General features: G+C 41.8%; 1 protein-coding gene across 2 annotated transcripts in view; it reads right to left on the minus strand.

Annotated features, from left to right (window-relative positions):
• PCBD2 (pterin-4 alpha-carbinolamine dehydratase 2) overlaps positions 1-27,343 on the minus strand; it is a 50,212-nt gene that overhangs the window by 17,021 nt on the left and 5,848 nt on the right. The window contains exon 1 of one of the 2 annotated variants that reach the window (XM_027097139.1): positions 101-150. The exons of the other annotated variant lie outside the window; for it this stretch is intronic. The gene's annotated coding sequence lies outside the window, so the exon portion shown is untranslated. Of the gene's footprint in view, positions 1-100; positions 151-27,343 lie in introns of those variants that run through there. 2 annotated transcript variants of the gene reach the window in all.

Genomic DNA, 27,343 nt, shown 5'->3' on the forward strand with positions numbered 1-27,343 from the left:
ACTCTAGTAACTCAGAAGACAGTAATGAATAGAGGAAACATTTAAAAGAATAAATGGTTACTTAAATCAATTCTTTTTGTAATATTCTTACATAAATTACCTTAACTTCAGCTGTTGATCAAGTAGGGTTTTGGGGTTTGGGTTTTTTGCTTTTTTTAAAATAACTCACAAAATCCTGAAAAAAAAAAAAAAAAAAACGGTTTGTTTTCCTGGGCGTATGTAAATGGGAAAGTTTTTCTCCTCCTTAGAGCAGGCTCCCATACGGTTCCACCACAGAGCAGTTGCCTTCTCTGTGCAGGTGAGGGCTGACGGGCAGGCAGCACACAGCGAAGCTCCGTCTCCGCACCGAGACCTGCACAGCTCACTTACAATCCCATCAGAGGAAAAGAACACAGCTAGCTCTAAAGCCCCAGGACAAAGAAAGCATACAGAGCCTGATGGAGTGAGAGGGCTTTGCCATTTGATGCAACTGCTAAAGAGAAATTCTTCCCTTTTGTTTTTATAAGTTTATTATTTCATACCTATGCAAATCATACTTTATATATTAGGCAATAATATTTGAGAAATACTCAAGTCAAATTAAAGGCTTCAATAGCCTTGCCAAAAGCACTGTGATTTTCCTATAAAAAAATTATTCCAATTTGTTGATCTTACATAGGATGAAACATACTGTAACAATCTTCATAATTTATGTCCTGTTGGGACACAATGATTTAAAGTAACATAATACAGAGCCGCATCATGGCTAATCTAAACCACCTGACCAGATAAACACCAGCTTCCCTTCTCTCTTCAGCAAGGGCATTTCTGTTTATTGTCATATCATTTCCTCATTCTAGGAACATGCAGAATAAATGCAGCCAACCTGCATTTCAGTGGGAGGCTGAGCTGGCCTTTCCCATGTCAGGAGGTTTGTGCGCACACAGGTACCAGTACAATGTCAAGGGCTTACAAGACAGAAAACAATCCAAGAATTCCACCCTCAAAATCATTTACAGTGAAGCAAATATGGATTCATCCAGTACAATCCGGACCAGGTGTGGTGTTATAAACCACAATCTTTGGGCTTTTATTTTTTTATAATGTCACTGAAGAGGTAATTCTTTAAAACAAATTATGGGGCTTACTATGAGCCAAATTTTTATAAATGCTTCAATCATGCCTCTTGCCATGCTCACAGGCACTCATGATCTGATTAACCAAACTGAAATGCCCAAATTAACCAACGTATTTTGGGGGTGAGGAAACTTGGTAGACGAGAAAGACAAAGAACCCATAGGGCACTAACCATGGCCATTTCTGGTGCACGACTGCACAGGCAGATTTCAACTTGTGGGCTTTCTCCAGGGCCCAAATCCCTTCGCCCTCCTCCCATGTGCAAACCTTACTGGGCAGAGGGAAGTTTTCAGGGGGACTTAAGGGAAGGTTTAAAGTTTCAGTCGTGAAAGAAAAAGTGCAGGAACACATGTGCATTCAGCAGATAACAATTCACTGAAAATATTTTAAATCAAAACAAAATGCCTGTCTGACCAAATTTTTATAAACTTGGTTGGGGAAGAGGAAAACAAACAATTGTATAAGGGTGGTTTCAAATATTGCTTTCTGCTATTACTGAGAATTTTCAAAGCTTTTCATGCTCCATTGGAAACAGCTCTGCTTCACAAGCTGTTCTGGTTGGTCCAGCCAAAGAAACGGTCTGATACACTTTATTACAAGTTTATCGATTTGCTTACCCAGGCAAATATATTTAATTATCTTTGCCCATGAAGACCAGTGTAAAATAGGATTCCTCCACTGAAAGCAATGAGATTACTTAAACACAAGTGGATGAGACAGAACTAGCAGATACTAGGCAACTGCATCCCAACCCCAGCTCCACTGAAGTCCACACTACAACATCCTAACTCAAGTCCACCAGTCCCTGAATGCACAGAAGCTAAGCCAACTTGACTAGCACCATTTTTCAGTCTCACCCGTATCTGCAGAGGAAAGGAGACAGCAAGTAGTTACATTTCTATCACAAGCTGGAGTTTTTTTGATTTGGGAAATTAAAGGGAAAATACCATTTTGGAATATCCTTTTTCAGGCAACAGACATAAAATAACTTAGGTCTGAACACTATTGCACATTTATAAAAATTTAAGGTAATAAATTACAAATCTGCAGTATCATGGGTGACATTCCAAGTAGGTGCTATCAACAGTGAATTGTGGTAAAAAGTAGATCTTTTCTGCCCTAAAGTACTCACTACCTGGACTGAGGCCCCACTTGCACTCCATCTTTGCACCTTACGAAACCCTCGCAGATTTCCAGAACCACTTCAAAATCAGCTCACGCTGCTCTTAAGTCACAAGGGCTTAGGTCACCATGGGTTTCACTGGCTTCATGCATGGACAGGGGTTCTCTAAGGACAAAGAGCCTTGTCACTGGGCTACTATGTGACTGTCCCCAAGCCCTGACCTTTGCACAATCCTGAACCTTGTTTATTAATCTGTATACCAGAAGGTTATCCCAGCAATTCCATTTTTAGATCTATACCTTAAGGACACTCTCACACCTGTCCACAAGGAAATATAAGGACGCATGTTACAAAACTTACTGTAGTAATGAACATCAGAAAGAACAAATATCCATCAATAGGGAAATAGATCAACTGTGGGTAACATTTAACTTTTAAATTGATTTGCAGAGGAAAAGAACATTTAAAAAACACATCGAAAAAATAAATTAAAAAATTTTAAAAACTAAAAAAATCTAAAAAAAACAAAACAAAAGACATGTACTGTAACAGAAGCATACAATGAGATGTAAAGACTATCAGTCCAGGGCTGCCCTGGTGGCGCAGTGGTTGAGAGTCCGCCTGCCGGAGCAGGGGACATGGGTTCGTGGCCCGGTCCGGGAAGATCCCACATGCCGCGGAGCGGCTGGGCCCGTGGGCCATGGCCGCTGAGCCTGCGTGTCTGGAGCCTGTGCTCCGCAACGGGAGAGGCCGCAAGAGTGAGAGGCCCGTGTACCGCAAAAAAAAAAAAGACTATCAGTCCAAGAATCCAAAACCTGGGTCCTTGAGCAAGCTACATTTCTTGGCTAGGTTGAGATTCCCATCTGGGCATAGGGAGATGATGTGTACCAACTGCATAGCACAGCACCCTCACACACACAGTAAAGTTCAATGAAAAAGAATATTAGCTAATAAGAATAGTAGCAGCATACAATGGAATAACTACACAGCCATAAAAAATAATGAAATAATGCCATGTGCAGCAACAACATGGATGGACTTAGAGATTATCATACTAAGTGAAGTAAGTCAGAAAGAGAAAAACAAATACCATATGCTATCACTTATATGTGGAATCTAAAATATGACACAAATAATAATAAAATAAAATATGTCACAAAGGAACTTATCTACGAAACAGAAACAGAGTCACAGACATAAAGAACAGACTTGTGCTCGCCAACGAGGAAGGTGGGTGGGGGAAGGATGGAACGGGAGTTTGGAGTGAGCAGATGTAAACTATTATATAGAGAATGGATACACAACAAGGTCCTACTGTATAGCACAGGGAACTATATTCAATATCCTGTGATAAACCATAATGGAAAAAAATATGAAAAAGAGTACACATATATGTATAACTAAATCACTTTGCTGTATAGCCAAAATTAACACAACAATGTAAACAACTATACTTCAATAAATTTTTAAATGATAACAATAATAGCACCACCTAATAGACACAAGGAACAATTTACCTCTGATTACTTCCTGATTATTTCAGCATTAACCATAAATTGTTTTATCATTTACTTGGATACACCTGAGTAGACTCCTTTCTGATTAAGTAGCACCCTCTGAACATAACTAATTCTTGCTGACTATGTATGGATCATAGTCTATCTCAGGGGCTGAAATATCACTGATTCTCACTGTTCCATTCTGGATAAAGAAGGAAAGGGGAAAACCCAAAAGGCATTTAAAAAAACCACCACTCCAGGCCAGGCATTCACACAACCCCGCCATCAGGCTGACCCTTCCTGTTTTGCAGAGGAGAGAACTGAGGCTCCAAGAGGAGTCAACCACCTAACAAAAAGTGAGTCTGGGATTCGAATTCAAGTATGCCCAACTCCAAAGCCTCCGTGTGGGTTCAGGACAAATCTCTCATGTCAGATTATACTTTTTCCATTTCTTCCTTTTACCTAAAAGCTAATTATAGCAAAACTAAGTTAATAAAGCATTACAGAAGGTTTAGAGAAAGAAGTAAAAAACTATTATATATTTTGTTTTTATTTTTTCCCTGTGCCCTTTTTCCCACAACTGTCATGATAATATTCTTTTACTGTGGATCCTTAACCGTCTTATTACATTAAAACATCCTACCCATTTTCCATGCGGCTCCATGGTCTTCTTTACTTATTTTTTGAAGCTGCATAGAATGGATAACTTTCTCTTATAGAAACTATTTCACGTAAATAGTTCAATCATGTAGAAGAGAGACATGTATACAAATATGTCTTTTGAAGCCAAGCCTTCTGAACACAGATTCTTTTTTTTAACTGAAGTAGTTTATTTATGTTTCACGTGTACAGCAAAGTGATTCACTTGTGTGTATATATATATATTCTTTTTCAGATTCTTTTCCATTATAGGTTATTACAAGATATTGAAAAGATTCTTTGAATTCTCTACCAATGCACATTGTGGAATTTCAGAGGTAAAACTGAGGAACAACTGTATAACTGGGGATTTATGGAACAAATGAGAAGGCTTTTTTTTAAATCCTTTTTTTCAAAGTCCAGTGAGAACATTAGACTGCATAATAAAGTCTTCTTTAACTGAGCGCTTATTAAAGCAACCGATTAGTTCAGGTATTAACTGTCTGCTGTGCCAAAACCATGACAACTGAAACTGTTAGAACAAATACTCCACCCACCAAACTGGGAATGGCAGGGTCATCAAATCCTCCAGTGTGCAGGCAGTGTGCCCTGTGGAAAGATCCCCAGAGTAGCCTTCTCTGGGACCTGAATTCTTATCCTCAAATATCTCTCCCAGCCACATGTGACTGTGGGCACACCACCCAACTTTCTTCTTTTCCTTTTTTTGGCACGCCACGTGGCTTATAAGATCCTACTTCCCCAACCAGGGATCGAACCCGGGCCCTCGGCAGTGAGAGCGCGGAGCACTACCTGCTGGACTATCTGCTGGTAGGAAATTCCCACCACCCGACTTTCACACTGAGCTCCCCAATTTGCCCAGGAGAGGACTACTCACTGAGGGGCAGAGAGAAGGCCCAGGAGTCAGGATACAAAAGAGCTCTGTTTTCGTCTTTAATGCTTAGAGAACAGAGTACTGCTCTGAAATGATCTGCATCTTAAGTTTTCAAAATTATGATATTGGCAGAGTTTCATAATGAAGTCAAAGTCTCATTACCCTCTTGGTTTGCCTAATCTCCCTCAAGCACTCACTGAAAACTTGAGGCCATGCCTACCCTGGTTTCTGAGATGTATTCTTCATTTAAACCTTGAGAGTTATGGCCAGCTGCAAATCCCGGGTTATAATAAAACAAAAAATATGCTGATCTGTAAATATGGGGAGTGGGCATGAGGTCAGAAATAAATTGGGGGTGGTTCTGAAAGAAATGCACAATCCAGAGAGCCATGTTTCACGAGACCAACAGGATCGGAACTGGCGGGGACTGTAGCCCAAATCCCCAAGGCTCAGAAAAGCATGCCTTACGATTTTTAGTTTGAATTTGTTTTCTTTACAAAAAAAGGTGTGCTGCTTTAACTTTAAATCTCTCTGGACTCATGCAGTATGATATGGAAAAGTGCCCAAAAAGTCCTGTGATACAGAAAGACCCAGAAGGGAAAGTGAGAACTCCCACCTTGGATAGTTACTCCTCCCTCTCAGCCCTGGCCTCAGGGGGTATTCCAGTGATGGCAGGGCTCCTCCCACTGTGTGACCTGACGACCAGCAGAAGGAGATAAGTGCTGTGTTCTCTGGTGATTAAAAAAAAACAAAAAAGATTCTTCTTATTGCACGGACTGGGGTTTTCCTAAGCCGGCAACCATATTGTTTAGGAAGTGAGAGTTTGTTTCTTCATGGTAGTTAGGAAAGAACCTAGAGTTCTCTGTCTGGCATAAATGACCTATTTGGGACCTCAGAAGTGTTTTTACAAGCTCCAGTAGAACTTTAAGGTAGTTAAGTGTCCAATTTATCTTTCAGTTTCACATATTGTGAGAGCACACCCCAAGTCACAAATGTCTGCCTCAGCCTTTCACAGAGAGCACTTGTGAACCACCTTATGTGTTTTTCTTATGCGTTTGTTTCCTTCTTTAGATGCATCAGAGGTTTTAGGCCTAGAGATTGTGTCTTCACATGATAGACGCTGCACAGGATTTAAGTGGTCTCTGCGTTTTGGCATAGACTGGGGCACTCTGCATCATCCTTTCTCCTGACTGCCTCAGATTTTGGAAAAACCCCCGTCAAAAATGATGAAGGTTCCTATGACCCAGAAGATACCCCTTACATATTACACACAGGCATTAACAGGTTAGGGATACAAGGTTCTAAAAATTCCAGAATCTCAAAAAACAAACAGAAACAAAATCCAAAACCTGAATATAAGAAAATCATGACTACATTAATATAAGCATGTAATAAAGTTAGAAATTCTATCTGGCCACCTTCTTATTATGTACCACTTTCTAAGAAGGCAGGGCCATACTGAATAATGACAACTAACAGACACACATATGCCTTTCTAGAAGGTTCAAGGTTGGTGTTTTCTCTCAAAATTCAATACTATTCAGTATTTTCTTCCAATATATTTCCTTTAAACATCAAATATGGTCAGGTATATTCCAAATAAGATTTTTTTTAAAGACTAAAAGCATACTTATAATAATGGATTTAAGAAAAATCTGCTCACAAATCCGACAATAGAGAAAATGAAGGTTAAATTATTATAGCCAGCATTTATATCATTCCATTTAAATAAAGTTTTTTGATTTTAGAAGTAGAGACAGGCTCTATTTTATTTTAAAATTTTCAAAAATTAACGCTAAATAAAGAGATTTTTTTCTTCTTTTTGGTGCAACACCTTTCTTTTGCCACTTATAATTTTATGAGTTAGTAATAAATGACTTTGGTTACATCAAAACAAATGGGAAATGGTTTGGGTTTTGATGCAATTTTTTAAAAGCTCATAATAAGCTCCTTTACAGCACTCTAAATATATATATTTTAAAGTAATTAAAATTTCCAAACATAATGCCTGAATTTCAGACAGAATTCAAGCATTCCTAACTTGACAACCTCCTAACTCTATTCCTTCCCCCACTCCACCCCACACTACCTCAGCTCAGCACCACTTCCCAGCCTCCACTCTCACACAGAAGTAAGTCAAAGGTTAATTTCCATTCTAAATCAAACTCTAATCCAAACTCTAATCCTGTGCTCCCAAAGTACCCCACCCAACACACAAAACTACCATGCAGTCTTCTCCAAAGTGGGAAGTTCGTAAAAGGGTGACAACACTCGACAAATAGTGAAAATCAACTATAAAACTCAAAAATTCCACTGCTACCCACACCATACTATAGACATAAAATGGTTAGTCAGCGAAAAAACTACTTCAGTATATCTCTACTGCCATTTCTTAGGGAGAAAATGACTTTTAAAAGTTAGTCAAAGAACCATGAGAGGTAAGGCTAACAGAGCCACTGCTGGTTTCACTTCTGGCACCCAGAGTCTCTGGCAGCAGCGATGGATCCCGAAACATGCGTGACGATCAACACTGAAAGGTAGCAACATCATAGGCATGAAGACTCCAGGAACTGCAGACCAGAATCAAAACCTCGAACCCCACACTCACAGGGCTAAAATGTTTCCTCATGTGAGGAAGAGAACTACCACTAACAATTTTTGGCAATAATATTTGAATCTTGGCTCAACTGGATAATTTTGTTCTGCACCAAAACCAATTCCATTCAAATTCCCAAAGCCTATGAGCAGATTCGTACTAATTTAAAGACATAGTTTCCTTCCAAACCCAATGAAATGAAAGGCAGAAACCAGCAAACGAAAAAAAAAAAAAATTAAATAACATATATAAGATGGCTTGCCATTTTATGAAAAACAAATGAAGAATTACACTCACATCACACTGATAAACTGAGAGGCTGCCAGTGGTTTTCAGGGCAGATGTAACATTTTAACAAATGTGATTGTTTGTGAACGAAATAATTCTGATCAAAAACTTAATTGCAGCCAAAGTGAGCCCTGGGCTGTGTCACCATAATCCATTTTGACAGGAAGCAGTGAGTGGAGATTCCTACTGTGAACGAAGCACATGTGAAAGGTCAGCTTTGGCCTGGAACTTCAAAACCGTTAACGTGTAAAACAGTGTGCATTAGAGCCCGGAACGGCTAACCACTGGATTAGCGGATGTCCGCTGTGTGGGTCTGATGTGCTTTTGGCAGGTAATGGTTAATTTGTAAATAGGCAATGTATTGTAACTTTCTTCCTTGCCTCTTCCCAACATTTACCAGCAGGACCCATTCTTAATTAGAGTTCCAGAATATTACAATGTTAGATTTATAACACGGCCTCATTATAAGAAAGTCCTTGTTTTTGAAATGAAACTTATTTTTAATAATTTAGTGCAGGAAAAGTTACATGTATTTTAAAAATGTTTGTTGATATAATGAATGAAAAACTCTTTCATGTAAAATGAATACATTTGTTCACCAATAGCAACTGTATTATAAAAGCCAAAATTTGCCAAATGAGAATTTCATTACAAGAAATGTATAATTTACTCACATATTATAATATGAAAAACTAATTACACAATACTATTTTGCATGGCTTAAAACAAAATTCTAAATAAAAATGCAGTTAATACCAGCTTTCATTTTTCAATGAAACTTATGAAAGAACCAAGCTAAATATTGCCTTATAAGCCAATGCATGCAAAAGTGCTTTATACAAATTTAGTGCTATAAAATTGGTTCATTTGGCTTTAAATAAGTCATTTCTCCCATATCTAAACCACTTGAGGTAATATGGCATTAATGAGTGATAAAAGCTGGCACTGTGCACTTCCATGATTATTTCAGGATTTAACTCATTTCTGAGTTGAGGGGAAATACTACTTCTCTCTGAAAATAAGCAGATCTTCTACAGTAAGTTTTACTTCTATTCTCAAAATCAGCCTTCTAAGGTTGTATCTCTGGCCACTGGGCAGATGTAGCTCCTGGGCCCTTCGCAGGCTAAATACAGAAATCTTGAAGGTGGCTACATGGCAAGGGTAGCCTCATTGCCAGCAATCTCATGCTTCCTAACCCCTTCAGAATGTCTACTGACACCTTTAGAAACAAAATCACACATGTGCTACTAACTGCAATGCAAGGCTGAGGAGAAAAAAGAATCAAGGTCGGCAAAACAAGTTACCAATTTCTTATGTTTCTGCTTTCCATACAGGATCTGAAAACAAAACCTTCAGCATATTTGGAAGATTCAGAATTTCCCTAACAGTTTGCTTCTGAAAGTATGGAATGTACACATTTACCAACCACCTTCCTGGTCTCTAAGCCCTAGGACACAGCCCCTGAGCTTCAAGGAGCTTACAGTGCGGTAGGAGAGGGCAGATAATCAGCCATGAAGACCTGGCAAGAAGTAAAGGAGGCAGAGAGGAAGCAAGCAAGAGAGGCTGTGTGCGCAAGTGGTGCTGGGCATGTCCATCTTATATTTTCACCCCTCTTCTCCACAGATGCAATAGCAATCCAGATTCACCAGTAGAGCACCTAATTTCCCATAGGAGCTAAATTTATCCTAGGTACATGAGTAAAGAAGAGATGTGTAATTCACCCAAAAAATATTTTAGAAGGTTCCAAATTGGTCAGTAAGGTATTTTCTTATACTGCTAAGTGACTGATTACACCTGGTAACACTAAGTGTCTATAATTTTAGCTTCACTCCTAATCGTTTTTTCCATCACCACAACCTTTTCAGCATAATAATTCTTGGCCACCATTCCACTTCCTTCGTGAGGCTCAGGCTCAAAGAAGCTTACGAACTTCCCTCCAGAAAGATTACCGACAGAGTGGGAAGTGCCCCACATTGAGTTCCAACTTAAAATGGGCATGCCCACTCAGGGTTAGGGACCCTGTGCTGAGGTGCATGTGCCCCACGCTCAGTGCCAACACTTAGGATTCTCTCACTCAGGAGCAAGATTATTGCTAAGGCAATTACAACTACTGATCACGAAAGAGATGCTGCTATTTCTTAATTGGTTTATATTTGTTTACATGTCTTAAAAACAGATGTCCAGAAGGTTGAACTTATACTTTAATTCAGTTCTGGACTGTGAGCTAAGTTTTCACAAATACAAAGAAATATGTTGTTACCGGTTTCTTTTTAAGGACCCATGTTCAAATGGGAGGACACCTAAGAAATTCATCATTGAATTCTTATTTGTAGGAGCAGATTCTCTGTAACCTGTAAATTATTTTGATTTACGGTGAATCATTATTGTATTCATAAATGCTGAAGAGTTGGTGAACAACATGATATAATGACACCCCAAAATAATTTTACAACTGCAGGTGTGCAAATCATAACATGTGGGAGATGACTCAAAGGATAATGGGGAATAAAACAGTTTAGGAAGGGTCACATAAAGAAGGGAAAGGAGCGAGGGCACATACGGCAACTTTCCAAGATGTCTTTAAAACCAAACTACTCGTTTAGAGGCAGACGCAGTTGAGCAGTCAGGCATGGGCAGCAGAGTCAACAGTTACATTTAAACAAGCAAAGGCAAAATGCTCCATAATTTACAACAACCCAATCACACTGCTCATTCTTTTGAGGTTAAATGCTACTGACATAAGCTACACCTGAGTCCAATCAGTGCAGAGACCTTGAGAAGATTCACACGAAAGGACTAAATTTGTCACAAATGGGTTGGTTTCCGATCTTAATGTAGCCAAGTTGCTTTACTCTGACCTCTATTGAACAAATCAACTTAATGGGCACTAGGAGTGCTATAAAACTTAACAATGGAGTGATTTTTAACTTTTAAAATATAGTTATGAAGCAAAATGTTGGATAGCTTCTACAATACTGGAAATCAAATTAAATCTAGATGTTTTTTAACAGTCTTGACAGATATAATCCTAGTTACCATGTAAATTTATGGTAAGCTGCTGTGATATTAGCCACAGGTGCTACTTTTAATATATGAGCCACATCTGGCTGGGAATAGAATTTCTCAGAGGACTGAAAATGACCTCACTATCAGACAATGGAAGGGAAAAATCAAGACCACTGTGGCATATAAAAAGCTGAAGATGTGGTCCACAACTAAATATTTCACATAAAATTCATTTTAACTCTGCAGTTGTAGGTTAAAAGATATTATGCTTTCAATATTTAAGAGGCGTAGATATACTTCAACCAAACAGCCAAAAGATTAAGAATGTAAGTCAGTTATGAATACCCCGGCTACGTATATAATACTAGTTTTCCATCCTTTGATCAACGTCGGGAAAAATGATGCACTAAGACTTGAAAAGAAAATTCTTTCATGGTTCCCAAGCACAAAACATGATTAGATACCACCAAGCATACCAAACCAAGATGTAACCATTACTGATCTCTAAGCAGCAACTCTCCAGCGCCAGGCCAACATCACTGGTTGGGTTTTTAAAGTTCTTTGGAGCCATTCATCACGCCCAAGAAAACATTCTCATACGGTGAAATTTTTAAAAAATCATTACAAGTAATCACCATTCTGAGAACCAGCAATATCACCACAGACAAATACAAAGAGAAAACACAAGTTTCTCTTACTTACCCAATTCAAAAATAAAAAGAAGAGTATATATAAAATATACAATTGTTTCCTTTTAAGAAACCCTTTCTGGGCTTCCCTGGTGGCGCAGTGGTTGAGAGTCCGCCTGCCGATGCAGGGGACACGGGTTCGTGCCCCGGTCCGGGAAGATCCCACATGCCGCGGAGTGGCTGGGCCCGTGAGCCATGGCCGCTGAGCCTGCGCGTCCGGAGCCTGTGCTCCGCAAGGGGAGAGGCCACTGCAGTGAGAGGCCCGCGTAACCAAAAAAAAAAAAAAAAAAAAAGAAACCCTTTCTGAACCACTCAAAACCCATCATTTGCCAAAGAACTGGCAAGTGTGGAAATGTGATAGAGGATTTACAAAGATTGAATTTCCTATGAAATAACTCTTCCCAAATTAAACAAGCCTTCGTTATCTGAAAAAAATCTCCAAAAGAGAAATATTTCTATGAAAATATTCCCTACACCATTGCCCTACACTGTAAGAACGGTAGCTACAAAGCCCTATAACATAACATTTTCCTTCTGACCTTCTCAAGTAACTTGAAGGGCTTGATTTTTTTAGCTTCAACAGATCAATTCAATCTAGATGATGATTTCTATTTACTTTAACAAGTAACTGGATCTATGCCTGATCTCAATGGGCATCAAGATCCTGAGTGTCTTTAGCAAGAAGAACCTGGTATGATTCCCGGATACTTTTGTGATCAATGGACAGCATTTATACGGAGCATTTAGGAAAGGTAGGCTCACAAAGTCTCATCTGTGGTTAGTTATGATAGAAAGGCACTGGTTAAATTAAACATGGCCTTTCCTTTCAGTGGAATCCTCTATATATCCCACCATTAAAAACCATGAAGTAAAATACTTTACTGACAGCGAAAAATGGTCACCATATATAAAGTGAGAAGATGCAACTGAGCAAAAAAGCATCTACAATATGACTCCAAATATATGTACATACGTACATACTCACAAAACACACATTCACACATACTGCTTTTTAAGTGGGCAGAAGGTATGTTTTTCTTCTTTGTACTTTTCTGTGTCTTCCTAATTATAAAACATACTATGCAGTCAGGGAAAAAAATGTATCTATTAACAAGCTAAACAGACCACACAAATGAAACAGGGTGCTATCATTCCCGGAAGAGAGAGAGGCCAGGCTGACCTCTGTGGGGTATGAGTGATCCATAAATGTTAAACCTTTCTATTTAAACCTTGCAGTTTTAAACAAATAGGAAGATGGAAAGAGACTCATTCTCAAGCTTATGTAACAGAATCACAGTTTAAGACATTTAGAATTACAATGGCCCTCTCTTCTACACACCTGTGTCCACAATTGTATGGTCAATGGCTCAGAAAGCTGGGGTCTCTCAGTGTAGAAGTTTATCTTCTCTACACCGAGTTCTAATTTGCCAAGTTAAGTTTTTAGCTGCTCTTTGCAGACCTTCTATCTGGAAGAGACTTCCCCCTCCAGGTAGAAGTTGACCTCTAATCTGTAGCTGACTTAGGACAAATAACTGATCAATCAAGTATTATAAACTAATGCTTTCAGGGCAGGGCATGGGAACCATGTAGCAATTTACAGGTCAAATTCCTATCAGTAGCTGGCTACCCTTTTCTTCAAAATATGCAAAGAACACATTGCCTCTTTTAAGCCCTCCAAAATAAACACTGTTTCCTAAACAGAACAAAGAAACAGACTCAATTTTGAACAGCAGAGTTGTTCATTCAAAGGTCTAGGACATTCCTAAATAGAACAGCATTCCATATCCTGAATTACCCCACAACCCTTCAAAATATAGACTTGGGTTAGAGAAGAGCTGTGGCCTCAGAATAAGTGGGAAGCCTGGCCTTGGAAGGACGGCGCCTCACTGCTTCGTCTGTACGTTTGAGCAGGTTCCTTCTTACCATTAGTAACCTGGGCTTCCTAATACCCAACCCCGCAAGGCTGCTGGAAAGCTTCGATGAAACCACCTACATTATTTCCCAGGTCACCCAACAATGAGCTACTAACGCCTGGAAAACACTCAATAGTTCATAAAATACTTCGTGACTCTCCAAACTGTCAGAAAGAAAACTGACTTGGCTGCATTTCTGGTAAATAATGCAACATTAAAGAGTTACCTGTATTACAGGTATGACCTTAAAAACCTGTATTACAGAGTGACCTTAAGGCAACATTTTTACAACAAAAACTTTTTAAATAATTCCTAAAAAAATGTATCAAACAAACTTTTAAAACTTTTCTATCTGGAACGCCACCAAGTTATGATTTTAAAAAGAGAAAGAAAAGAAAAGCAAATCAGCCAAGAGGGCTGGACCAGTGGTCACAGAAAAGGAAAGGAATCTGACATTAAAAGAACTGTCATGAAACGAAAATGAGTGCCTAATGGATAACAGGTAGAAGGCCTGCAGCAGTGTGATGCTCTGTGGAGTCCTGGCAGAACCTGCCGTGGTCCCTCAGGACACCAAGATTTACAAAAGGCTGGGTGTGGGTGGCTGAAGCCGCGGAGCCACAACATCGCGTAAGTGCCAACCTCAGCCTCTCCTCGGTGGAGGTGATTTACTAGAGATGCCACAAGTGGCCCCTTTCTTTCTCCGACACTCCAAAACTGCCTGCAGAACAGAGGCACGATCAATGCGGTTCTTCTGGGAAGGGTGCCACGGCCCTAAAGACCATCCCATCATACATACCAACTTAGCAGCCAAGTAAGTTGGTCACTGTTAGGAAACATCTGTGTTTAGGAGTAAGGAAACGAGAGAAAGGAGAAGTCCCTGGTGAGAAAGGGTTTTAGGTAGTAACCTGTAGGAGACAAAAGCACTATGTTCCCCTGGGGCTAAAGGCACTGACTAGGATCACCTATGTGAGCCCAATCAAGGGGCTTCATGTATTCAAAATACCTAGGTAACGCTGGGAGGGCACTGTGGGAGAGGTACACAAGCACAACCCAAGTCTTCACCCTCAAGGCACTTATATGTTAGATGCAGAGAGACAAAAGTAAGTGGTCACATTCCTCTGTTGCATGATTTAAGCTGCACTTACTCACATCCTAATCCCACCACTGGTTCACTGTCAACTTCACCACAGGGCCTCAATAGCCTCATCCGTCCTAGCACTAATGTTCACAGGTTTAATATCAAAACAAGGCTGAAAGAAAACCACTAACAAATAGGATAATGCAAGGGCTGAATTACAAACAGAAAGAACAGACAAGAGGCTAATGTCTGTGGCTACAAAGATCTATGTAAGGCACATGAGCTCCACTTCCTCTCCAGTCTGCCCTGCACCCCCATCCCACACAAACGATCCTTCCTACGGCCACTGATGACCTCCATGTTGCTTAATGCGTGATCATCTTTTGGTACTCATCTTACTTGGACTGTCAGCAGAACTGATTCCTCTCTCCCTTTTTTAAAAAAAATTATTTATTTATTTATTTTTGGCTGCATTGGATTTTCGTTGCTGCGCACAGGCTTTCTCTAGTTGCAGCGAGCGGGGGCTACCCTTTCGTTGCAGTGTGCGGGCTTCTCATGGCAGTGGCTTCTCTTGTTGCAGAACACGGGCTCTAGGCTCACGTGCTTCAGTAGTTGTGGCACGTGGGCTCAGTAGTTGTGGCTCATGGGCTCAGTAATTGTGGCTCATGGGCTCTAGAGCACAGGCTCAGTAGTTGTGATGCATGGGCTTAGTTGCTCCGTGACATGCGGGATCTTCCCAGACCAAGGCTCGAACCCACGTCCCCTGCATTAGTAGGCGGATTCTTAACCACTGCGCCACCAGGAAAGCCCCCTCTCTCCCTTTTAAAACATCATCTTCTTCTGGATTCTGTGTACAACACTGGCCTGATTTTCTTCCTATTTCACTATAAAGTCTTTCTCAGTCTTCTGCCAACACCTCCTCTTCTATCCTACCCCTAAATGGACCGAGTTCTGAGCCCTCTTCTCTTCTCACACTATAATTTCTGCCTGGGTAACCTCATCTATTACATTGGCTTGGTTCCATACACATCTATGTCTCCCCAGTTATCTACAACCCAGACACAAAACTACCTTCTTAGGGTTGACACTGGGATGTCTCGTAGCAACACACATTTAACAATATCCACACCAGAAACCTTGATCCCTGCACACCAATCCTGTTCCTTTCCCACACTTCCCCAGCTCAGTAAGTGTCACTCCCAACCACCCAGTTCCTTGGGTCCTAAACCTGAAAGTCATACTTAACACTTCCTGCTCTTCTTCCTCACCACCCATCACCACTCCTCCCTTGTAGAGAAACTTGGGTTTTCTCTTGATATTTTTATTCCCTGTAAGTGTTATGTGTGGCATCATTGGTTCCTGCTCATGTAAACTACTAAAAGCAGCTCCAACCTCTATACCTCTCTGCTTCCCCTTTGTCACTATCCAGTCCAGAATCTCCTGCTGTGTCCACCTAGTAATGATGTCTCACCTGGATGAATGCAACAGCCTCCTTATTATTCTCCTCATGTAATTTTTTGCCCCCTCCCACCTCCACTTCATCCTCTAAGTCCTCAGACAGCCTGCCCACTTCCCATAACACCATGTCCTCACCCCTCCTGTCCTCTTCCTGTCACCTTTCTGGGCCGCCATATTTGTGCATGTGAATGTCCTGGCTGATGCTCTCAAGAACATCAATGATGCCAAAGAGATGCAAACACCAGGTTCTTACTAGACTGTGCTCCAAAGTCATCATCCAGTTTCTAACAGTAATAACGAAGAATGGTTACATTGGCGAATTTGAAATCACTGATGACCACAGAGCTGGGAAAATTGTTGTGAACCTCATGGGCAAGTTAAACAAGTGTGTAGTGATCAGTCCCAGATTTGATGTGCAACTCAAAGATCTAAAAAAATGGCAGATTGCCCATTTGGTTTCATTATACTGACAACTTCAGCTGGCATCACGGACAAAGCAGCAGCAAAACAAAACACAGGAAAGAAAATCCCGGGATTCTTTTCCTAGGGATGTAGTACACACGTGCAAATGAAATGTCTCAATGGACAAAGGAAATAAAAGAAAAAGAAAATGCATCAGCTTATCAGTTCCTTGGAGAGGTCTTCCCTGACAGCTCTCCTCCAGCTGAATTCAGTTTTCCCATTTTCTCTCTCTCAACCGTCTCTTCTGCTGGAGAGGCAGTATCCACACTGGCAAATGGAAGGGATTGCCTGGGTCAAATCCCAACTCCACTGCGGGGCCCTGGGTAAATCACTTAATCTAAACTCTGGTACCCTTATCTGTAAAATGAGGTAAATATTCTCTGGAAGACAGGGTTTTGTGAGGATTAAATGAATAAATACATGTAAAGTCCTTACAACATAGTGCCTGGCCCAAAGTTGGAGTGTTCATCAAGCATTAGCTATTAGGATGTTTCTTCATGGCACTTACCATAAGTGGCAATTATACATGCGTTATTTTCTTTGTTTATGCTCTCCCTCCCCTACTATACTGTAAGTGTTAGCTCCAGTTCCAGTATGGCCACTAATGTTTTTTGCCCCCCTGTCCTTGGCTTCCCCACTTCTTCAGTGAAAGGGATGACTAGGCGACCTCTCGGGTACCTTACAGTTCTAATCTCTAACAGACTAAAGAGGCCTCTTACAGAGAAGTAATGAGAGGTAAGGTTAGAGACTGTGGGCAGCTTTGAAAACCTCTGAGAAGATGATGTCTTGTAAGATGTAACAGAAAGGAACTGGGATTTTCTGAGCAGATACCAACTTGGTCACAATAAAACAGCATGCAGGCCAATGAAGGCAGAGAGGGCCTAGAGGTAAAAAGCCATGAGGAAGCTCCTTCCGGAGCGCTAGGGGGAGGAGACGTGCACCCAGACCAAGCACAGTCACTGACCAGTTCCTGGTGACTGATCACCAAGATAATTCTTCAGTTTCATGTCTGGGTGCTTGAGAGAATGGTGGTCCTGAGACAAACAAACAAGTTTCTTTTAGGAAACTTTCTTGTAGGAAAGACAGAAAGACAATAAGAGTTTGCTTTCAGATACCTTAAACCTGAGGCAACACTGAACGAGGGAGAGAGCAGCACAAGGATCCTCCATGCCAGTCTTCAGCCCAGCTCACTAAACCAACCTTAGGGCCCTCACTTGCCCCACACATTACAAATAAGATGTGCCCTCTTTCTCCCTGTCCCTGACCTGTGCCACCTGCCAACCCCTCCCCCGTAGCTCCTTCCTTCAAAAAAACTATCAGACCTATCAAAACTCCCCCTTCTCCAGGCAGACTTCCTGGATTATACCTTTCAGCTTCTTAGTATTTCAGATTTTAGTGCCCAGTTAGCATGACAATTTTAAAAATCAACTATCAGGACTTCCCTGGTGGTCCAGTGGGTAAGACTCCGTGCTCCCAATTCAGGGGGCCCGGCTTTGATCCCTGGTCAGGGAACTAGATCCCGCATGCATGCCACAACTAAGAAGTCCGCGTGCCACAAGTAAGGATCCCGCATGCCGCCACTAAGACCCGGCACAACCAAAATAAATAAATAAATAAATAAATATTTTAAAAAATCAACTATCAATATTTTATGCAAGGCAGATGTTCCACCTCCCCAACAAAACTGGGAATTCTTCTGGGCAGGAACGGAATCAGTTTCTTCTTTTGCATCTTCCTCCTTCCACGCCTTGGGCCCAGAGCAGTGCCAGCCCCTCAGTGGTTGCCGGCTCAAGGACCTCGCTACGCTCTCTGATCCTGACAGAGCCAGGCCCTCTGGCTCTCAGTGGGGAGACCATGTGGCTCCCAGCCCAGCCCCAACTGGGTCTGCTCCAGGCACCTGGTGCGTGTCCATGGTCAGTGCTACAGTGGCAAGGACAGGGCATTTGAAGTCAGTTTGATGAATGATATGGTAGAAGGCCACAATCCTGCCTTACTGGCTGAGAGCACAGGAGCAAACTGATTCATTAGTGGCGTTTGCTGTTTTGATAAGACTGATTTTAATGATACAATTAAATGATGTCTGATTGCTCAACAGTGATACCTGGGTTGCTCCCACACAAGCACAGCTCTGTTTGTCCTAGCTGGTGAACAGCCCCTTTCTCAGGGAAGTATTGTCAAACCCATCTAAGGCAGAAAAGTAATCCAACAAGCAGTCCTTGGAAAGCAAGATATCTCCCAGAAGAAATAAAAAAGTAAACACAAAACACCTTTCTATATCACAGTAGGATCTAAAAATGTTGCTGTGGGAACCAGAGATGAGTCTGGCGCCTACTAACTGTGACATGACCCTGTGTGACCACAGCAAGTCCACGATCACAGTCTGGTTCAGTGGCCTTCCGTAAAATTCAGAGGACTAATTTTAGTGAACTAGTTAGAATGGCCCATTCCAGCCTGGATCAGAAGGGCAATATGATGGTAAATTATCTGCAACACAGGGAAGAGGATGCATTGCTTTGTTTTGTTTAAAAGGATGTAGAGAAAAGAGCAACACAGAGAGCTCAGAGCCAAGGTGAGCTCTGGTAGGCCACGTGCCTCCTGAGGTGAGAAAGCCACTGGTCACCACCTGGCCACAGGAACATGACTGCAGCGTTGTAGTTACTGCTCGGAAGAGCTGATAAAGAGTTGACAAAGCCTCTTCATCAGGCACCCAAGGTCCGTATTTCAAAACAGCTGAGTGCAAGTTTCTATGTCATGGCCCTAATGCACCAAAACTCTGTTGACAAAACTCTTGGTGTGCAAACCTAAACACTATTGATAATGGCCGTACTGAAACAATGGAGTGGCATACCAAAGAAAAACAGAAACAGAGCAGAAAACACGACCAAAATACTTTTAAGTGATTACTTAAGGTCTCCTTTAAATTATTTTCCGTAATTATCGAGCCAGCAGTCCATTGTTATTAATTCATATTCAGCCTATTTAAGCGGTACCAGCAACACAGGCTGAAAACAAATGCCTCAGTAATTTCCTAACTTTTGAGTGTTATTTTCTTGTCAGTTAAATTTAAAGCAGCCCATTTGTGACCACATTATACCAAGTTAATCTCATCTAAAGTGCTTCACAAACCCTAACAGCTACGCTAAGGTTTTATACTAATGAAAGCAATTTACATAAATGAAATTTATGTCAATGCATTTCATGACAAATTTTTTATTTTATAATAATTATAGTACTTATATGATAACATCTGTTGATAGTCACAGTCTAAACCTGGCAAAGATTTAAACCCACAACATTTTCCATGCATCATGTACATTATCTGTGAAAAGCAATAAAAAAAAGTAATGAATGCATTAATCATACCAATATCATCTGCAAAGCATAAATCTGAAATACCTTTCACGTCAGCTCAAACTGCGTTTTATTTTTTACACACCTGATTTTACGCCATCTGTAAAAGGGCAAGACAAAGACTTTTGAGGAAATTATATTTCTTGGCTGTTTGACTTTTACAAAATACTCAGGCGAAGTTGTGTAAACAGAAGGTTTACTATACTACTAAGAAAAAACGATGCAGTTAAAAGTCCATTTTTATTAAAGGACGGTGTAATCACCACAACATTTTCACACTGCAATGTGGTGTCATATCTGCATTTTTTACACCTGTTTTACATTTCCCTCCGTCTATCTATCACATGTGTTTTTACAAATACACATCAGCTCTAAACCTCTTCTATGACATAAACAGCAGAAGCAAGACTCCAAATGATAACATTTTAGGCTCTAATTTCCCTACCCTGGTGGACACCAAACCAACGTCCCAGCCACCACCTGACAACATCAGAGCGTCCTGCCCGGGACTCCCCAGGACTCCAGGAATAACTTCAAAGTGAAAACCAACATGAAAACACCACGCAGATATTCTTACCAGCTTCCCAAATTTTAGGTAAAGTTTACTAAAAGGTAGCATCTCTACTCTCTACTCCAATGACAACTGTGAACACTTTCTCAGGTTTCTAGTTGGCTAAAAAAGCCCATCAGGGGCTTCCCTGGTGGCGCAGTGGTTGAGAGTCCACCTGCCGATGCAGGGGACACGGGTTCGTGCCCCGGTCCGGGAAGATCCCACGTGCCGCAGAGCAGCTTGGCCCATAAGCCACGGCCGCTGAGCCAGCACGTCCGGAGCCTGTGCTCCGCAACGAGAGAGGCCACGACAGTGAGAGGCCCACATAACGCAAAAAAAAAAAAAAAAAAAAAGCCCATCAGTGGGCACATGTTAAAAGCAAGCAACTGGTGTGATAATCAGACAGGTTTTCACTTTCCCTGGCTCCCAGACACACAGATAATAGCCTAAACTTTAAAAGCAAAATGACACTTTCTAACCTATATGATGCCGAAGCCTTAAGAACCTCCTCACTGAGAGTGTTTCTTTACCCTCACCAGGCAGTGAATATCCACTTTCAAGAGTACTCAGATGTGACATTTATATTACTGAATTACTGACTCATAACTTAATGAACAATAAAAACTGAACTAATTCGTTCACAAGGAGAGTGCCTGAGACCTCCACCCATGTCCTGCCAGGATCGTTAAGATTTTCATTAACAGTTGTCTGTCTCCTGGTATCAACAAGCCTTTGACTTCACTAAGTGTTTCAGAATGTTAACCATAAGCCTATTATCAAATTCCTCAATAAAACATCTTTACAGAGTAAGTCAGCAACAGTAACTTTCAACTGCTCTACAGCAGGAGCTCCAGGACAGGAATAGAAACCATTTTACAAACCCCAAACTCACATATGGTGGGTGTTACTGCTGCTAGACACACAGAACCCCACTCTTCCACCATCGCCACCACCGCCGAGGCCATTCAGAAGCCCCCTCCCTACTCCAGTGCCAGAAATCTTTTAACAGCAGCAGTTACATTAACCAAAATGTGATGAACAAGACAAAGCACAAATAGAGCTTGGACCCTGCCCTGTGAGAGATACTCAACTTGGACAAGCTATTAGACTGAACCATGTAAAAGAGCCATTTTTCTAGGTCAAATCTGGCTGAATATCAGCCAGTTCGTAAGATTCCATCTAACAAAATCGAATACCCTGCAGGCAGGCCCACCTAATAAGGCACAGATAAGGTACAGGAGCTCCTCCTGGAACGCAGAGAATTACAGTTCTTTTTCACAAAGCTCAGTCCCTCTCTCATGAATCAAACCTGCTCTCCATTGCCAAGTGGAAAATCCTTATCTCCTCCAGCCAGAACTCTTCATTCACCCAAAAGGTACCAAACTAGGTCAGCTGACGCACCCCCACTCTTACCTATTCCTGATACTAAGTTTGTTTCTGCACTGAACAGGGGTGGTCCAGTATCCAAGAAGGAGAGACTGAGGACAGCCTTCCCAGGGGGCTGTGATGCCGCCTGGCCCACCTGGGCTCCTGCCCTGGAGGGCTCCACCTGCTGGCATCTGGAGTAGCTGTTGCCCGGGTTCAAAGCCTCATCTTCTAAAGCTGTTTCCAAAGCATAAAATTTCCTCTGATTTTTTTTTTTTTTTGGCTGCGTTGGGTCTTCGTTGCCACATGGGCTTTCTCTAGTTGCGGCGAGTGGGGGCTACTCTATTGCAGTGAGCGGACTTCTCATTGCAGTGGCTTCTCTTGTTGCAGAGCATGGGCTCTAGGAGCATGGGCTTCAGTAGTTGTGGCTTGCAGGCTCAGTAGTTGTGGCTCACGGGCTTCAGTAGTTGTGGCTCGCGGGCTCTAGAGCGCAGGCTCAGTAGTTGTGGTGCACGGGCTTAGTTGCTCTGCAGCAATGTGGGATCTTCCTGGACCAGGGCTCGAACCCGTGTCCCCTGCATTGGCAGGCGTATTCTTAACCACTGTGCCACCATGGAAACCCATTTCCTCTGATTTTGTAAGCTTCCCACTTGTCCCTACATGACAATGCCTAACAAAATGTATCTTTATGGAAGGCTCACACCCACGTTTCTAAACTGACATTTTGTTCTTTCAACACTATCACCCTGCAGTTGCCAAACACCTAAGAATACGTTTACATGTCACTCAGAGACCTCTCCCTCCTTATGTCTACATGAACAGAAAAAAAAAGCAAAACTCCTTTACAAATGCCAACCCCACCCTAAGTCCAAGTACTCCAAGTGTCGAAATTTCCTGCCTCAGCCCTGGCACCGCCATGCTCGGAACACCCATAGAGTCTCACCATTACCTTTGCACCACCACCGAGGAAAGACAGTGGGCTAACAGCAACCAAAACCCACAGCCACTTCATCCACCTACGCCATTAGGATCCCTCGGGAATTTTCACGTTTATATTCGCTAAGTATTTGCGCCGATCTGAGCTATCAAATGCATGTGGACTCTTTGGAACTAACCATATCTTGGAATAAAACCTCTAAGAGGAAAAAAGTCCAAATATATTTTACTAGCTACTTCTTATGGTAAAACCTAGAATAACCCAAAGCTTTGAGAAGTAGCTTTTCCATCCAGGGTCAATGAAAAGGTTTCTAAAATGTATGGTTCAATTTCTATAGTAATAAAAGAAATGGATTCTAAAGCAAACTTATAATACCATTTCACACACGCTACATAAGCAAACTACTTAAAAACTGTAACACCCGGGACTTCCCTGGTGGCCCAGTGGTTGAGATTCCACGCTTCCACTGCAGCGGGCACGGGTTCCATCCCTGGTCGGGAACTAATATCCCACACGCTGCAAGGCACGGCCAAAAAAGTAACACCCAACAAGTGTAATCTTACTCCTGAAGATTTATTGTAAGTAAAAAGACAAGACTGTGTAAAGAACTGGAAAATGAGGGCTTCCCTGGTGGCGCAGTGGTTGAGAGTCCGCCTGCCAATGCAGGGGACACGGGTTCATGCCCCGGTCCAGGAAGATCCCACATGCCGTGGAGCGGCTGGGCCCGTGAGCCATGGCCACTGAGCCTGCGCGTCTGGAGCCTGTGCTCCGCAACGGTAGAGGCCACAACAGTGAGAGGCCCCCGTACCGAAAAAAAAAAAAAAAAGAACTGGAAAATGTTCATACCCTACTGAGCAAAAAAACAGAACATTTTTTACCTATATATTCAGCAAAGACTAAAAAAAAATACATGCTAATACCCAGTGTGAAGTCTCTTAGGGGAGATGGGGGTCATCAGCTCTGACCATGGCTCCCTCCAGCGTGTAAAGCTGAGGCCAGGAGAGGTGCTGTCACATGCAGCACAGTGGGCCTCCCCTAACTCCTGCTAAGGGCAGGGCTGCAGTGAGGGAGACATGGTCTTAGCAAGGCATACACACGCATGTGGAAATGCCTGCTCACAATAAAAAGTTACAGGTCCACAGGCTAGAGTGGACATCCTCTCATACCCATCTGGCATACACGGGGGACTGTACCTAGAAGATAAATTTCTAGATTCGTACGATGGGTATTGGTGGACAATGGGTATTTTAAAAGTTGATACACATCACCCAATTGCTCTCCAAAAAGGTTATATTACTTGACACTCCGACCTCTTCACTTTCCATCTCCCACATCACAACTGCACTTCCCTCCTCACCAGCTTAGACTCCAAAGTCCAATGTTTTGACCCTCCCTTGCACACATCCTTAGTTTCCTTGCCCCCTGTTCCTCCACTGCATTCATCTGCCAAAAGTTCAGCCCTTGTTAACAGCTCATACAACTCAAAAACAAAAAAAACAAACAACCCATTCAAAACCTGGGCTGAAAACCTAAATAGACCTTTCTCCAAAGAAGACATACAGATGGCCAACAGGCACATGAAAAGATGCTCAACATCACTAATTATTAGAGAAATGCAAATCAAAACTACAATGAGGTATCACCTCACACCAGTTAAGAATGGCCACCATGAAACCTACAAATAACAAATGCTGGAGAGGGTGTGGAGAAAACGAAACCTTCCTACACTGTTAGTGGGAATGTAAATTGGTGCAGCCACTATGGAAAACAGTTTGGAGGTTCCTCAAAAAAACTAAAAATAGAGTTGCCATATGATCCAGCAATCCCACTCCTGAGCGTATATCAGGACAAAACTATAATTCAAAAAGATACATGCATCCCCCGATGTTCACTGCAGCACTATTTACAATAGCCAAGACGTGGAAACAACGTAAATGTCCACTGACAGAGGAATGGATAAAGAAGATGTGGTACATATATACAATGGAATATTACTCAGCCATAAGAAAGAATGAAATAATGCCATTTGCAACAACATGGATGGACCTAGAGATTATTATACTAAGTGAAGTAAGTCAGAAAGAGAAAGACAAATATCATATGCTATCACTTATATGTGGAATCTAAAATACAACATAAATGAACCTATCCACGAAACAGAAAAAGACTCACAGACATAGAGGACAGACTTGTGGTTGCCAAGGAAGAAGGGGGTGGGGGAGGGACAGACTGGGAGTTTGTGTTTAGTAGACGCAAACTATTACATGGAGAGTGGATAAACAACAAGGTCCTACTGTACAGCACAGGGACATCCTGTGATAAACCATAATAGAAAAGAATATGAAAAAGAATATGTGTGTGTGTGTGTGCACATGCACGCGTGTATATAGCTGAACCACCATACAGCAGAAATTAACACAACATTGTAAATCAACTATACTTCAATAAAATAAATTAAAAACAAAAAAAGTTCAGCCCTTGTTAAGCCCAACCCTGCACCTACTCCAAGCCTGTGCCCAAGCGGCTGAACATGGCTGGACAAAACACACAAGATCCTCACCTTAAATGTTTGCCCATAAATCTCCAGTGACACTGAGAACTGCCCAGCAACTGACCACATTTCACAGTTCCTTCAGTGTCTTAGTCTCTAAGAGGACTATTTCATGCCTTTTCCTATTTTTCCAGATCTTCAACACTCCTCCCTCCCACTCCGACTCATTCTCAACTGATGACTTCACTAAAAAAACAGAAGCAATCAGAAGAGAAAACTACCTCTTCTTCCCAAGGCGAACGTGGCAACCTACCTGCATCTGTACACATACACTCAGCCTTCCTTCCTATCACCATGGAGGTACCATGCCTGCACCTCCACCTGCCCTCTTTTGCCGATCCAGGACAATTATCCCCTCTGACGGCTCTCAAACTGTTATCCCCAGCCTGAACTCTGACCTCATATCACCAACTGCTGATCCAATATTGCCACTGGGGTGACTAGTAAGCATCTCAAACCTGACATGTCCAAAATGGAATTCTTAATTCCCTACCCTGCTCTCCACTCCACTTTCCCCAGCCAAGTAAATGGTACCGGTGGCACCACCAAAACCTTGGGATCATCCTTGACCCTCTCCTTCCCCCACATCCAATCTAACAGCAAGTCTGGACTGTTCTATCTTTAAAATAAATGAGAAATCCTGCGTTTCTCTCCACATACCACTGCTTCCCCCATAGTCTCTCACCATCTCTTGCCTAGCCTATCACATGGCAACGCATACATTCTGCCTGCTGCCACTCTTGCCCTTCTCCCATCTGTTCACAGCAGAACAGCCAGGGTGATCTTTTTAGAACATAAACTGCATAATGGCACTTCTCTGCCTGAAACCCTCCAAGGGCTTTTTCCTTCACAGAATAAAATCCAAACTCCCTGCACGGCAACAAGGCTCCAGTGCTCTGGCCCCTCCCTCCCTTCAGCCTCTTCTCCTTTCTGTCCGCTCCAGAAACGGGCCCCCTGGCTCTTCCTCAATCACACCAAGATCACTCCTGCTCCAGGAATTTGGTACTTGCTGTCTCTCCACCAGAAATGCTCTTCCTTCGGTCTTCACATGCTCAGCTCCCTCACATTACTCAGGCCTCAGATGTCCCCTCCCCAGAGAGGCCTTTCCATCCCCCTCCATCTTAAATAGTGTGCTCACCCCTCCGTCACTCCCCATCCCAATATCCTACTTTATTCTCCCTCATGACTTCATCACTACATGAAACTATATTATTTGTTCATTTGTTTATTGTCTATCTTCTCTGCTAGAAAGGGAGCTACATGAGCTTAGAATAGTGCCTGGCACAGAGAAGGGGCTTAATAAATATCTGGTAATGAATATTGCTTTTACAATAAAAATTAAACTACTTTAAAAAAATTTAACTGCGTGCACAACTGCCACATTGTGAATAAACTATACATATGGAGAAAGACTAGAAGAGAATAGGTAAAAAGATGGAAGTAGTTGCAATGGGAAATTTTTATTTTTATTTCCCATCGTATTTTAATGTTTTATATCATTGCTTTATAATTTTAAAAAATAACTTCTCTGTATTGAAAAATAAATGAAAGATAAGTGAGGATCCATCAATGCCAGAGGGTCATCACTCTAAACATTAGTTGCAAAAAAGGGAAAAGCAGCCCTGACACCTGGGAGCTGGACTGGACTGCCACCTAGGCCTCCAAGTTGCTAGGAGCCAAACCCAAACCTAGGCCTTGGTGCTGAACAGCAACAGCAACATCAAACAAGGCCACTCTGTGACCATGAAGGATTAGGACAAAAATATAACCACTCTTGTAATGATTATTGTAATCATGACAATAATGTAATGCAGAGTATCACAGATATCA

Source organism: Aethalodelphis obliquidens, unplaced genomic scaffold (genome assembly GCF_003676395.1).
Source record: "Aethalodelphis obliquidens isolate GAN/ISIS:26980383/991018 unplaced genomic scaffold, ASM367639v1 scaffold4, whole genome shotgun sequence".
Classification (NCBI taxonomy): Eukaryota; Metazoa; Chordata; class Mammalia; order Artiodactyla; family Delphinidae; genus Aethalodelphis; species Aethalodelphis obliquidens.